General features: G+C 35.1%; 1 protein-coding gene across 2 annotated transcripts in view; it reads left to right on the forward strand.

Annotated features, from left to right (window-relative positions):
- HNF4G (hepatocyte nuclear factor 4 gamma) overlaps window positions 1-15944 on the forward strand; it is a 68561-nt gene that overhangs the window by 12005 nt on the left and 40612 nt on the right. Inside the window, exons 1-2 of one of the 2 annotated variants that reach the window (XM_066993099.1) lie at window positions 9658-9757; window positions 14467-14571. The gene's annotated coding sequence lies outside the window, so the exon portion shown is untranslated. Of the gene's footprint in view, window positions 1-9657; window positions 9758-14466; window positions 14572-15944 lie in introns of those variants that run through there. The other variant, XM_066993098.1, reaches the window with a different exon arrangement.

Consider the following 15944-nt stretch of genomic DNA (forward strand, 5'->3'; position numbering starts at 1 on the left):
TCTATGCATGTAATTCCATTGAAGCAATTGTATGGCTTGTACCTCAACCATGGCACATTATGGATACAGACAACTGCTTGTTCTTGATTGCAAAAATTACTTAGAGGCACCATTATATGACAAAGCGTTTTCTCGCCATAGAGAACCTTAATAAATGTCTTTGCTCAATCCTTTTAACTTGCTAAGCTTCACATAGAGGGGCTAAATGCCATCATTTATAAATGTTTACTATAAGTGTTTTATATTTGGTGATTTTCCTGATTTTCTTTTGAAGGAAAAGCTTCACAATCCAGTTCTATGAGATACAGCTATTACAGATCTCTTGGGGAGGCTTTAGCAGGTGGGCCTCTGTACAAAGCAGTTGAAAGCATATAATGTAGAGAGAAAAAAAAACAACAACAAAAAAACACATGCACAAAGTTGAAGACAGAAATTACAAAACTTTTAAAATGCAGTATAAGAAAGTGCAATAAATATCCCCAATTTTGAAACAAAAATAAATTTTTCCCTATCTAAAAATTCTTTAAACTGAGATCCGGTCAGTGCTTTGTACAGAGAATAGACAACATAAATACAAGGGTTTTTCATGCTGTACTGCTTACTGGGGCTGTTAAATGTCTCAGAGAAAACTCAGATGAGCACAGATGATTTCTAGGTGCAAAGTGATTTCTTCATTACATAAATAATTATTATTTATAGTATTCATAGTTTAGCAACAGTAATTCTACTAGATGTGTGACAGTCTGCTTTCCCATTTATTCAAACAAAATTTCAGCTCTTTGTCTTTCATCTGGAAATCACTTTCAAGATCAAGAAGTGTATTTGAGCAAAATCAGTGATTAACATTGACACTCCAGTGTTGCTGTAAGGAGGTCTTGTTTTTATGAACACATTCTCATTTGGCAACGAGAGAGGTGATAGAACCTTACCATAGTTCAGGTTTACTTGATGAAGCAAAATAACTTGCAGACCTTGAGAGAATGGGACCCGTAGGATTGGTCGTGGTCCACTTTCTCATTTGTGATTTTCTCTTTTTCATTTTGTTTGAGATTGAATTTGAGAGAGGGCTTTGTTCCGGACAGTAGTTTATGGCAGTGGGCTGAAGAGATGAGATTTCACTGAATCATAGAACTAATACACAAAGAGAAAATATGTGAAAATTGAAATGACAAGGTAGAGTAGCTTGGTTGTTGAGGTAGATAAAATAACTAGGTTCTCAGGGAAATGAGGTGGGGATTTTTTCCTGAACTAGATTTAGTTTGAACAAGAACAGTTGAGATGGAAAACCTAGACATTATAAAAACTTGATAAAAATAGAAAAAACGTATTTGTCCCTCTTTTTCTTGTAACTTTATATTGAAGGGTCTGTAGTGGTGTGATATCACAGCCCAAAGGAAGTAAACTAGAGCCCATTTTCGTCAAGGTAACACAGCTAAATGAATCATAAGTATATCTGATCAGAGTGGATTTCTTTTTACTTTATTTACTATGCAGCATTACTGTCTGAGCAGCTTGTGATATAGGAATGCACAGGAAAATCAGTAGTACTCAACAAAATCTGTGTTCCTCTTTTTTTTCTCTCTTTTTTTAATCTAGAATAATATTTTATTTTATTTTATTTTATTTATTTATTTTTTATTTCTTTCAAATCACTGGGGCAAGCTGTGACTGATCTAAGACATGTGAAGTACCCCTTTGTGAACAGAAGAATAAAGTCAGCTCGGTATAATCATGCCACAGCGCTGACAGAGATACACTGTTTTGAGCTAAAAGAACCAGGAGGGCTGCCAGGGTTCTCCAGTTCCCAAATAACTGTCCCCCTGTGATGTGACTGGAAGAGAGGGAATTATTTTGCCTTTGATTAATAAGGATTTAATTTCAGTAGAGCTTCTTTTAATTCTTACAAATGCTCAGGGAGAAAAACAGTCGGCACCACCTTTGGTGGTACAGAAGGGAGCATGCCTTAGGGAATGCAGAGCTTTGCAACAAGCAGAACAAGCCTGGGCTGAACCCCAAGCAGGACAGTATTTCTGATTTTTTTTAGTGCTCTTGCTTTTAGCACTGGAACAAATGTCCATTACAGTTAGATCACATCAATTTTGAATATAGGATAACTGTAACAAATTTGTCACTTTTTGTCAATTTGCTAATTTTTTTTTTCAGAAGTGTAGTTTTTTCATATTTGTTTTTTGATTTTTTGTATGTTTGCTTTTAATTTTCTGTGTTGCATCTACTAAATTCCCATGCAGTATTATTTACAACTATCCTGGATCATATTTTTTCACTCTACCAAAACTATTAATCTGGCACAAAATAACTACATTCTCATCCTAACACTTTGAGCTATCAATTCCATCACCAGTGAGGAACAATAAACATAAAGTGTCTGTCCCTAGCTCTTATTCCTCTTCCTTGCATAAGCAAATGGTGACATCTTACACTGTAGTTTCACTCTTCTGTTTTGCTGTTGGCTGAAGTCTGCTGTTGATGGCTGCCTTAATTCAGAATTATTTATGGAACTGTACAAAAATATATAATGGGAAAGTTTAAAAGTCAGTAATTTAAATTGACTGCTGACTTCTAACTTTCCGTGCATCTGAGGTTCAGAGGAGACCCCAGACTGGTCTGAACCATCACCAGATTTTTCATATATTGCAGTAATGCTTGCTAGCCTCAAGAGACTGAATGCTGTTTGCTGGCATAATAAAAAGGTAGCCTTTGCTCTAGGACCGTTAGTGCTTTTAAAAGTATTATCAGCAAAGTTAATATTTCTACTGCAGACTTGACTTTCACAGCCCCTTCCCTTCTTTATTTGCCAAAATAAATTGGCTTCATTTTTGACCTGTGGAAAAGCAGAGTTTACTCACTCCACTTGTTTTTCTTTCAGGATGACACGCTGCAAAGGAGGGAGAACTTTTAACTCTTTGAAACTACCTTTTATAGTTGTTGTTTGCAACATAGCACACTCATTTATTTGGTGTAAAATGAATGAACTTGTCCTTTTTGAAAAGTACCAATGCCTCTGTTTTGGGAAAGCTGATGTCTGGATGTTCTGGAGGTATTGTTAGGGGAGACAAATGCATAACTTTGAAGAGCCATATAGTATAATCAAGACCTACAATGTCCAATGTAACCATCACAGTAGCTATAATAAATTGACTGAACATTGCAAAATAATGTAAAAATCAGATATTATTTATGTCTTTATTTATTTATTTATTTATGATTTTCTGATCTAATTTTACCAGCCCCCCTTACTTCTTGCTGCCATCTGCTGATATTTGTACCTGGCCAAAAGGAACTTGGCGGGAAGTGATTCTTTTGAATTCTCTGAGGATAGCTAGTTATTTGTTAAACAGAGGAGTGAGACTGCCAAGTTCCTTTCTTAAAAAACATGAAGTTAATTAGTCACCATGATGAGAGCAAGAGACTGATGAGGCATATTTAATATGAGTGAGGAAAGTGTTCATCAAAGGAGAGAGATAACTTTATTAGCGTAATATTTTCATTAAGTTCTCTTTTTCATTCTTTTGCTGTACAAACATTATAGAAACAAACAGTTCTGATAACTTCCCTAATTTTTTCCTGCCCTTACAGGAGCACTGCAACAGTTTAGTTTATGTTATAGAGCTTAGAAGTTACTGCTGTGGTACCTTGAGAGACGGAGCGTATGTGATTACAAGGAGGTACTAATGAAGTAGTATGACACTCAGTGAATCTACCCTTGTTTTCACCCCTAGTAGGAGGTAATAAACTAGACCACAATGTTATTTTCAGGTTTCAAACACTGCAATTTCATATATATATATATATATATTTATGAAGTACCTTTTGTTGTGTTTTACGATTAAAACTTTTGAAAGCAGAATTTACTCCTTGGTTCAGTAAAAAAAAAAATCTCTCCAATATCTTAATTTTTCTTTTCTTTTTTTTTTTTTTTTTTAAATGTGTATATATACATAGGGAAGTGACTGTTCCCCTGTACTCTGCTCTGGTGAGGCTGCACCTCGAGTACTGTATTCAGTTTTGGGCCCCTCACTACAAGAAGGACATCAAGGCCCTGGAGCATGTCCACAGAAAGGCTACGAAGATGCTGAAGGGCCTGGAACACAAGTCCTATGAGGAGCAGCTGAGGGAACTGGGGTTGTTAAGTCTGGGGAAGAGGAGGCTCAGGGGAGACCTTATTGCTCTACAACTGCCTAAAAGGAAGCGGTGGGGAGCTGGGGGTTGGCCTCTTCTCACAGATAACTAGTGATAAGACAAGAGGGAATGGCCTCAGGTTGTGCCAGGGGAGGTTCAGTCTGGAAATTAGGAGACATTTCTTCTCAGAGTGGTTAGGCATTCCAACGGGATGACCAGGGAGGTTGTGGAGTCACCGTCTCTGGGGGTGTTTAAGAAGAGGCTTGTTGGAGTGCTTAGGGACATGGTTTAGTGGGTAATATGTGCTTAGGGACATGGTTTAGTGGGTAGGGAGGTGGTTGGACAAGATGATCTTAGAGATCTTTTCCAACCTTAATGATTCTATGATACACACACACACACACACACATATATAATGTATATTTTATGTATGTATATATTTTACATATGCATACCTTGCAGTTGGATTGAAAATGCAGTGATCACTGTCCAATAATGGAGGAAGACACAGCTCTTGCTCACAAAACATTTGATGAATATCGTAGACTTAAGAAATGAAGTTGTTTTCTACAGTTAGCTTGTCTTTATTCTTATCAAAACTGTGGGGCTTTCCAATGTCAGGACACTTGGTGGGTGGTTACTTCTTAGAAGAATAAAGAGGACTTATCAGTGTTTGCTTAGGATCTATTACATTCTCAGCCATAAAAGTAGCTATGCTGTATATAGCACTCATAAATCTTCATCTAGTCAAGGCTACTGTCTCTTTCTTCATGCAAGTTTGCATTTAAAAACATGGGCATAAACCAATTTCATGAAATAGTTGTAATCTCAAAATACCTAATTTCTTCAGTGCTGGTTTTGAGATACGATACCATAATTCAGTTCACAAAATTGTTCAAATTACTTATCAACCATGCCACAAAATCACTGTCTTTGCCCGTACAGTGAGAACATATTTCTTGGGCACATACTCACCAGAGGGCACTGTTACACATATTCTTAGAGATTATATTTTTAATTACTATTTATTTATTTATTTATTTATTTATTTATTGGGGGTAGGGGGTGAGTAATTTCTGGTCTTGGAAGAAATGGTGCATTAGTATTGAATTTCTTAGGGGAGCTGTTGCTAAAAAGGTAGTTTGAACTGTGTTTTAGTCTCTTTGTATGGACAAAGTACATTCTTCCTACTCATAAGTGAACACTGCTACCAAAGCTGACATTTCTGAAGAGGGCCTATCTTTATGTGTGAATTAACTAAATTATGTCAAGCCCCATATAAATTATAAGAAAATCTAAAAAGTTATGAACCTGTAGATTTCCACTGAATCAGTAGCAGAAGAGCAATGTTATTTCTGTTCTTCTTATTTTTTGTTGAAGAGAATGGACAGGTAATATCAAGTAAAAACAGTAATTCAGCTTTAGATAATTATTATGTCTGCAGTTGATTAATTAAAAATATATACTTGGGCATTGAGGCAACAATATGATTACAGAGGAGATCTTTATATCTACACAGTTACACAGATTGGTATTGATATTAGGTGAATAAAGATAGATGAGAAAAATAAATAATGACAAAGTAAATGTTTCAGGCTATATTTTATTGTGGAAATAGGCTAGTTTTGCCAATTTTATTGAGACAAATTTTACTCCAATGTCTCTTCAGCCTGATCATGTACTTCCTGATTTTTTGTTTGGATTTTTTTATAACAAAATATGTTCCATATGTGCATTTTTCACTTTTTTTAGTGTTTTTCACAACACCAAAATGAAATAACACATGCTATATAAAAATGGACCTTCCCCACAAATGAACGCAGCCATTTACTAAGGATCAGACATGTTTCTAGTTTTTACTGACCATGCTTCGACACCTGTTGTGGGTGAACATCAATGACTTTTTGATTGCAGAGTGGACTTCTCATTTTTAAATGAGTTCATTATCATTGATCTGTTTGGCAGTGGTTGCAGAGAGAGAGCTGCCATCTAGAGCCCAAGCTGACAGCACTGCCTTTTATGCTACCAACAGTGAGGTGAATGGCTCCTTTGTCCATGCAGAAGGACAAGGGTAGGAGCATGAGAACCACCATTCTTCTTGTCCTTTCCACAGGAAGTTGTTACACATCATCCTGGTAAAAAGAATGGTCATTCTAGCATGCTGTTTGCAAGTAAGAAGATATTTGAAGGTATTATTATTTCATCTATCTTGCTACAGCATGATCCATAATTATTAATCTGTCTCGCTAGCCCATGTCTATGTCACTGTATACCCTTGTATCAAAGTACCAGAATGTCAGGGAAAATGGTAAATGCCACACAGTTTTTTCTTTCTTTCTTTTTTCTTTTTTTTTTCCTTTTTTTTTTTTTTCTATGTAAAGGTCTGCAGATGAAATCCAAAGAAATATAGAGTGAGCTCTGTGTAGAAAAAAAAAGTGTTTAAGTCTGTAATAGAAAGCATATTTCCAGCAGGATCACCCACTTCATAAGCTTTTAGGTCTTCCAAGAAGTTAGTAAATAGAGGGGAAAGATGTTACTGATCTTGGTGTGCCTTGATGGACCTCCTGGTGCTATGTGTTCCCTGCCTCCTGGTCCCTGACTGTCCTGTCCTGAGAGAACAAGCAAATGCCATAACTCCTATCCCATTGTCAAGAATGCTGAGAGGGAAGCAACAAGTCTGTTGTCCTTCCAGGCCTTATCCCAATATAATTCATGGCAAAGACTCGGGAACTTTGAAGTGCTTTCTGGTTGGGACTTCAGACATTATCACAGCATAGTCAGTCTTCCAAAAAGTCTTCGGCAAATTTCCTCCAGAAAGCACTGAAAGAAAAGAAGCTATCGTGGGTTAAACCAAAAGGATTTTTCCTGGATTAATGATTGTTTAATAGATAGAAAACAAAGGGTAGGGCTAGGATTAGGCCTATGGTTGGCTTTTGTAATGAAAGGAGATTGCTAACAAAGTTATGCATAGACCTCTCTAGATAAAAAGATATTTCTGGGATTTCTGCTATTCAAGATATTCATCAGGGCTTCTTAAAAGGGGTTGATTCATGACGTAGCAGAGTTTGCTCGTGCTGCAAATCTGTTGCCACTGGACTCATCCAAAGTGAACCAAAATCTTGAATATTGGATGTGGATCTGGTAACCCACTTAAAAAGATGTAAGAGGATTTGCAAAGATACCCTTTACATGTCATTTTGGTGTCAGTCAATATGGCAGCCATCACAGTGATAATGGGCAGGTTTTTGTAACTACTTGAAAACCTTTGGGTAAAGAGCAGCATACTCAGGAGCATGACACCAGAGATCTGTTCTCCACAAACTCTGCGCTGGAAATCCTAATAAAACAGATGTGTTAAGACAGTCAGACAACATAGAGATCATGGGACCTCTAAGTGTGTCAGTTTCTTTTCTATTAATTTTTTTGTGATTTTTGCTGATTTTTCTGCAAGCCAAGTTGATAATACTCAGCGCAGCCTTGATTCAGTGTGCTTGAATTGCTGTATCAGTGAGATTTTCTCTAAAATAAGTTACACATGAATTGTAGGCCATTATCTATCATTAACTCATCTAGAACTTCATGGTGAACTAAGTGCTATGTATAATGTGTTTTCTCAATTGCTACTGGCTGTGTTGTCTTAGTATAGCAGAATGTGGCTGATAAACAGTGGCATGCAGTTGGACTGATGGAAACCATTTTTTTTTAAAAGGGGCTTAGTTAATAATTGCAGATATTTATTTTTTTTCAGTTATTTTAATTAATGAAGAGGCATTTACATTAAAATTTATCACGTATTTATTTTAGACTTAGTAGTATACATTGCTTATGAAATCCATATCCATGCAGAAGAAAAACAAGGAAAAAAACTTTGAGCTCTTTTTTTCAGGATATATTTACCACAAAAAACTACATTTTCAAGTTAATTGGTTGGTGTTTATACTTTACAAGAACATGTTTCTGAAAACGTCTCATTTTCACTTGGAACTGAGCTCTAAGACTTGCCTACAAACATTTATGGTTGCCTTAATCATTTACAGTTAATTGACAACTGATGAGCTCAAGACAAAAATGGTCTAGCAAAGACAAACCCTTACCAGCACACTTCTCAAGGGAATATACTTAGTACTGGGATCATATTTTCACGGGGGCTCATGCATTAGAATATATATGAATCTTTTGATTTGTATAAATAGATATCTAGTGAAATACAGCTTCCATATCCTAAGCAGTGTCTGTAAACTCAGCTTCTAGTCTGCCAGCAAAAAGGAACAGGATGATCAAAACCATCATAAATAATTATGGGTCGTAGTTCTCTTTCATGTTACAGTGAGTACTGCAGCTGTGTGCACGTGTGAAGTCACTGCACAAGATACTTGCTCCTTTTCACCTTCTTCTTAATGTTAGTGATCCTGTCCTTCTGTCTTTCAGTCTTTCAGTTAAAAGTTATGCATTTCACCTTGCTGGTTCCCAACAGAATGAGGCTAACCATTATTTGAAGAGCCATAGGTTCTTTTGCAGTGCATATATGCATCTTAAGGTGCCTGAATATTTTTGAAAAATCTCTGGATCTTTTTGTATGGGGGTACATGATCTTCTGCTGGTCTGTGGATTGTGTATACTTCTCATTTCAGTTTGCTCACTGATGCTTTGCTGAGAAGATGAGTTCTCAGCAGGTCTAAGATCTCTGTTCTCGGCTGCTTCTTTAGCATTTAGAACCACTTTAGTATATCACACTTTTTTATATATTTTCATTTCATCTCATCTCACTTCATTTCATTTAATTTCCTGTAGACTAGATACTGCCTTGCACAATGTTTTCTATGCCATGTCTTCCAATACTTAATGGAGTGTTTCAACTAAAATCAATGTCAGCCTATTAACATATTAATAAGTATTCTTATAGCACAAAACAATGGCAGAGTTTTCTTTTTGTGGCATTAAAAATTGCAAAATTTATTTTCTTGGTCTAAATAAAATTTGATCATCTTTTATCAGACTTGCCATCAAGCCATTATCTGAAGATCATCCTGGTTCTAGATCTACTTCTATTTCTAAACTCAAATGTGTTTTCTAAATGTATTTATTGCTAACAGTTTTAGCTAGCTATCCTCGCAGGCTTTTTTTGAAAATAGTATCCTGAATGGTATATTTTTTTGAGAGACTGATAAGGTTTGCGTCCTTTGTCCTTCAGTATCTTCTAGAAGATACTGTATGTTGCTATTGTTGCAGATGTAGTACTGCTTTGTAATAATTTGCTCGTTTTGTGTGTGGATTTGGTTACTGATTGGTATATTTTATGACTGTGTTCAGTTAGTTATTGGAAGTTTATTGAGTGAAAATATTTGTTTAGCTTAATGCAGGTATGTTGGAAAATCAAGAAGAGTGGCTTGAGAAAGCACTAATCTAATAACACCCGTGCTACAAGTAGTACCATTCACTTTTACATGCATCTGACCAGCAATGGTTTCACTGATGAACTTACCAAAGTGAGTGGTAAAAATCTATGTGCATTAACATAGGAAAATAAAATCCTAGTAATATGAAAAGGATACAGGACAGGCGGGTAGGCACGGAAGAGTAACAGTGAAAAAATTCAGGGGCTTGAGTGACTTGTAAGGTAAGACATGATAAATTTCATCCAGAGGTTGTAAAAAAAGCTGGTTGATCATTATGCTCTTCTCTGGTTACAAGTTCCCCAGGAGGAAAAACATATCTTATTGACTAGCTGGGTATCTGGGCTATACTGTACTGTAACCTACTGTACTGTAGGGCACCTTCTGTCTTGGGACATTCTGTAGGTCAGAAAAATTGTGTAAATTCATAGAAGAGATGAAGAATTGGCAGAAATGGGTATAAATCTCAGCCTGGGTTCAGTGTTGCATTTCATTAGAGCTAGTTAGAAACACAATTTTATTTGCTAAAGTTCTAAAGGATTTTTTTTAAAAAAACTTTGATTAGTATTTTTTCATAGTTGGATTAACATCTTATTAATTTTGATAATCAACTTGCTCCTTCTTTTTTCTTTCTTTCTTTTTTTTTTTCTTTTCATTTTTCACTGTCATTATTTTATAGATGCTTTTTCAGGAAAATTGTTGGATATATCAATGAAACTGATACTAGTTGCCTAGTAAATATCATTCTTGTCAGATACCTCTGATGTTAATCTAGTAGTTGAAGAATTAGTATCATGAATGCTTACAGTGTCCTGGAAAAGTGTCTGTTAGAAAATCCAGGAATAAATCTGTTATATTTTTATAAATGCATATTTTTCAACTTCATAACTTATCAGCACATTTCATTAAATATAATTATATTGTGTTTAAACATGGCTATTCCATAAAATTGTCGCTAACTCAACCTTCATAGCCTTCTCTATCTCTGTATATATATACGCAAAAACACACTATACCTGTGATGAAAACCAAATTGTAATATAAATCTATAGACATTAATTTTACTGTATATTCTGTTAATTTATTTACAGTATCCAGGTAAATTGGCACTGGTTTTCATTCTGGAAATGAAAATTGTAACTATTAGTGTGAATATATTTGCTTATCCAACTTCAGTGCCAGCTTTTGCTATTAAGATTAGTTAAAGTACACGTTGGCCACATTTTAACTGTGAGTACTTAGAATAGTTTAAACGTGTAAGTAAACAAGGCACAGTGTATATAAGCAGTGTCATTTAAAAGAAAAAAAGAAAACAAAAGGTCATCTGTAGAAGTCAGCTACAAATTACTTTTTTTTCCCCTTGTTTCCAGTCTGGTTTCATTGTCACTATTTAAGTTATGAAAGTTCTTTTTTAAATATACTAAAAATGCTTTTATTATTATTATTATTTTTATACTGCTGGATAATTCAGTCTTCATTATTGACATTCTTCCCTGATTTATTTTTAGTTTGTTTATTCAGAAAAGTCTTCAAATTTAGGGAGGCATAATGTTGACAAAAAGCTGCATATGTTTTCCTAGCCTTTTCCCAATTGCCTGAGACTTTGTCAAGAATATAAAATTATGGAGGGAGAGTAAAATATGGATTAAACAAAATTCGATCATCGTGAAAGGGGTATTTTTTTTTGTTTTATTTTTCTGCCATTATTTTCTTCTTTTCTTTTTTTTTTTTTCCTTGTATCTGTCCATGTTTTGTTCTCCTCTGCTTTTAAGCAAAATTAGGTGATTTATACACAGTGCTTTACTTTGGTCCTGGCTCAATAAAATAATTCAACGCATAGCTCTTTTTTATTGTATTTTTATTTCAGCAAGCTTTTTTTTTTGCCTTTTTTTTTTTTCACTGGAAAATACTTTTCGGACACTTAAAAATTCAAATGTAAAAGGACTTTTTTTTTTTTTTCTTCAGAGTAGTTGTTGACCAACTTTAGAATAAGTTTTTTGAAGAATGTTGCCAAGCTTTTTCTGTACATCATGTGCACTTGCTTGTGCAAACACAACCTGTTTTATCTTTTTGCTTACAATATTAATGCACCGTATCACATATTGTCCTGGTCAGTAATTTATTTGTTCTGAGCAGTTGCTAGTGTATGGCTGGGCCTCCACATTTGTGTAGCTCATCCTAGTTTGAAGGAAGACAGGTTCCCCGAGCTCATTGGAGACGGACAAAACACTGCTGAAATCTACAGTAAAACAATTTCTGATAAAATATCTCTGGAAAAGTCTAGAGCAGATGGGAAGAGCAGGAGTATTGAAGCAGATGTGTATTACAGCAGGTGAAATGCAGTTTAAAACCCCAGAATTTGCTGAAAAGAGAATTCCAGATCTAAAAAGTGATTCAAAGACCAGTCCTGTCCAAATTGCCACAGAAAATGTATAATTGCACTCGCAGGCATTTGTTATGAAGGTTTTAAAGAAGAAAGTGAAATCTGCTCACATTTCAGTATGATGTAGTAATCCAACAGAGGTCTCTTCCAGGTTCAGGAATATTATGACTTTTTGATCCTGAAAAATGGTTCCATGAAAGAATTTCTCTAATTTCAATACCAGTCTAAAGACATTTTAGCTTCATGAAATATAATGTTTTTAATTTATTTTGAAGTGTTTTTTTTCTGTAGGGAATGAATTAAACAAAATTAAAGAGGGAAGAGATTGACTGAAATTGAGAAAGTAGGACAGGGAAAGAAGAAAGAGAAATGTTGGGCAGGAAATACTGGAATATACACAGCACATGAGAGAGGTGAAACTAAAATGATTTTGCAGACATTTTATATGACAAATTGGCAACCCTAAAAAGATAAAATAGATTAATTTTCAGAAAGAAAGAAAGAAAGAAAAAGAAAAGAAAGAAAGAAAGACGAATGGTTGAAGGGTGAAACTAGAAATATCCAAGCTGGAAATAAGTCACTGTTTTTTGACTGTGACTGTATTTGTGACTGTTACTAATCACTGCGATTGGTCCCTAGTTTTTTTGGTAGGCTGTTGATCATTTTAAAATCAAAATGGATTCTCAAAGGAGAAGAACATGCTCTGACTCCTGGTTATGAATAACTGGGTCAAACTGCACTTTTCTGTGTTAATCAGAAGTCAGGGTAGATTAGTGGTATTTTATTAAGAATGGATTTTAGTTTGACATAGTAGTGACTGTAAAAGTAATCACAACCTGCTGTAGTTAGTACATCTTCAATTTGACTGCTTGTCAAGTATTCTGAGAAGAGGAAAGCCCGAATAACCATCAGATTCACAAATACATAGGTTTTGTAAAAACCTTTCTTACCAGTAAGGATGTCTGTACAGTCTAATAACAATACCCACCAAACTCTATATTTCAGCCATTTTTTGTACCTAATTTGGGTAATACTATTAAAGGCTGAGGCCAACATTTACACATTTTATTACAATCTCAGTGCAGATGAACACATTTTTCATTGCATCCAGCCTGTTCAAAGTGTGGACAGTAGAAATGTGGCCTGAGCACACCTGGTGAGGCAGACCTGATGTCTACTCATGACCATTCTGCCTCACCTAACTACTCTACAGGCAGTTCTTTAAAAGAAAATGAGTTTGGGCTGAATTTGCAAAAAAAAATAAACCATACAACTAACCATTTTTTCTGCGAGCTTTTTGTTTATTTGTTTGTTTGTTTGTTTGTTTTGCATGGGTTTTGTGATGCAGGCTGTAAAGTATTGGGCATGTCTGAGAATAAGGCTAACCAGGGATTTGAGACAGAGGAGAATTAGTAGCAGCTCCAGGTATCACCGGGTACGAAGGTCTCTGTCATTAAGGACCATGACTAAATAAACAAGCTGGGATATGATTGCTTTATTGCTCTTTGCTCATTTTATGTCATTTTATTGCTTTAGTAATGGCTATAGGATTAGGTGTGTAAGGGAGTTCTGAAAATGTAGCACTGAAAGAAGTATATTAAGAAGTGTGTGCTTCCTATAGAGATTCTAAATTTTCCTAATCATGGATGATGGAGAGACTGATTTAATTTGCATAGATAATTGAGGGTAGGGAGAGAGGTGCAGAAGGGCTTAAAGAACAGATCCATTTCTAGGTTTTATCCTTACTTTAGTATAGCTGATAATATTATGCGCCTTTATAGTGGCCCCAGTGGGAGAGGAAATGTCATGACATGTACTGTGCTTTTCCTGCACAGTTAGCCAAATGGTATATTTCAATTCCATGGTCGAAGTGTGAAAATATGCAGATGAGAAGTAGTTTTATGTATACATAACTACTAAATAATTCCTGATATTGCCAACTACTAAATAAAACACTCTAATTTCTAATTTGGCCAAAACTAATCTCATAGACTGATGCAGCAGTATCACTTCTGAGGACAAAAAGTACTTATAGGCTAATAATTTTACTGTTTTTTATTTTGCATGAACTGCAGTTTATATGATCAATAAGGAATATAGTGCCTCAGCAGACTTAGAATCTAGACTGTAAGAATATCTGTTCTTGACTAAAGTCCTGTTACATCGTAATAAGGGAAGCTATTTTCATCCCTGGTGTCTAGAAGGGATTTTTCTACGTTGTCAGTTTATTCCAAGGGAAAGAAAATACACAATCCATAACATTTCTAGTAAAATAAAAAGCAAAGCAAAGAACACTTTCTTAGGTAAAGCTATCTATCTATTTATTTATTTATTTATATTTTTTAATAGGAGAAGTTGAAAATGACATGTTCTTACTTGGAATTTAGTAGCAAAGAGTTAGATTTGAGAAGCAGAAAAAAAGTGTACCATTGTACCTTGAATGAAAGCACTGTATTCTCTGCCTTTATAATCAAAATACATATGTTTTAGAAGCATGGTTGGTTTATGTTACAGGTAGCTTAGCATTTATTTTACTCTTGTTTACTGCAGGTGTTACCTACAATTGAGGATGGAAACACAACCCAGGAAATTAGCCTTTCCTCATCTGCATATGGAGAACTGAAGGTTCTGTACTCTGTTGTTTTGTGCTTGAATGTAAGTAAAGTTTTGCTGCATGCTTCAATAACCTTCTTGCCTGCTAGAGATTATATAGTTAGCTGTCCTGTTTTGACATGCCACTCTCTCAGAAAATAGTGACTATTTGAAGACACAGCTGTCTAAATGATCATGTGCTCCTGAAAGCCACATAAACATCTATGAAATTGAAGAAATTGGTGGTAGGTTGGTGGAAGGTTATGCCTAACACAAAAAATTTTACCAATATGTTGTATTGCATATATTGTATGTCTATGCATCAATTATACATAATTGATATGTTGTTCAACCAAGGCTGTTGTGTGTTCCATTTGAGACAACTGCTCCTTCATCAGGTATTACTATTCCACCTGTCCAGATTCTTCAATATCCTTCTGGGAAAGGTGACCAGAAGACCTATGAATCACTAGTTTCTTCTTCTTTTTAGTTGTCTTGCTTTAATCGGCTAATTAAATACTTTGCAAATCCAACAAATATTGCCCTTGAAGACCCAGCACTGAAAGGCAAATTTTTTATTTTTATTTTTTATACTGTTTTCATTAGACTTTGAACGATCAGATATTCTCCAGTTTGGGGCCTTAGATATATAACATTTCAAAAAATATTTTTCCTGTTTCCACTTTCTTAAGTGAATTCTACCATGATCTTCTGTCCCCAGTGAACTCCATAGTTCCCATTTGTTCCTACCCAGCAGAAACTCATATGTTTTAATTCAATCACAGTTGGTTCATCAGGATGATTTTTTGCACATTTTTCCTGTTTAATTATATAATGTTTCTTTTGCTCAGTTTGTGTAAACATCCTTTGGACATGTTACAATTTGATTTTCTGTCAAGGATAGTTATGAAAAAGAGAAAATGATGGGCAGAGAAAATAATGCTGGGGTATATCTTATTTGCAATTCTAATAACAGCTTTGTGAATTTGAACATGTTAGTAAAGAGCACTTCACTCAAGTGCACATTACCACAGATCTTGCTAAGCATGCCTAAGAATAATGCTACTCCAATCTGGGCAAATTAGATGGATAATATCACTTACAGCACTTGTTAATTATGTATCAGCTGCAGTCACAGCATAATTCTGTTAATTGCTTATCACACTAAGGTTAACTTTCTGTCATTTGTATTTATTTAACTCATAATTGGAATACCACACTTGATATTGTTCAGTGACCGCTTTTTTAAAAAAGTCATGATACCAATGTTGCACACCATAAGACAAAAAGATATTTCCTAAATCATCAGTTTGGCTGAAGTCATCAACCCAAATAATACCTTTCATAAATCTATCTCTGTCTCCTAAAACTAGTTAGGTTCCTTGCCTCTGCCACTGAAGTGGAAGTTTGTTTCAGTGCTCTAATCCTTCCACATT

Source organism: Anser cygnoides, chromosome 2, assembly GCF_040182565.1.
Source record: "Anser cygnoides isolate HZ-2024a breed goose chromosome 2, Taihu_goose_T2T_genome, whole genome shotgun sequence".
Classification (NCBI taxonomy): domain Eukaryota; kingdom Metazoa; phylum Chordata; class Aves; order Anseriformes; family Anatidae; genus Anser; species Anser cygnoides.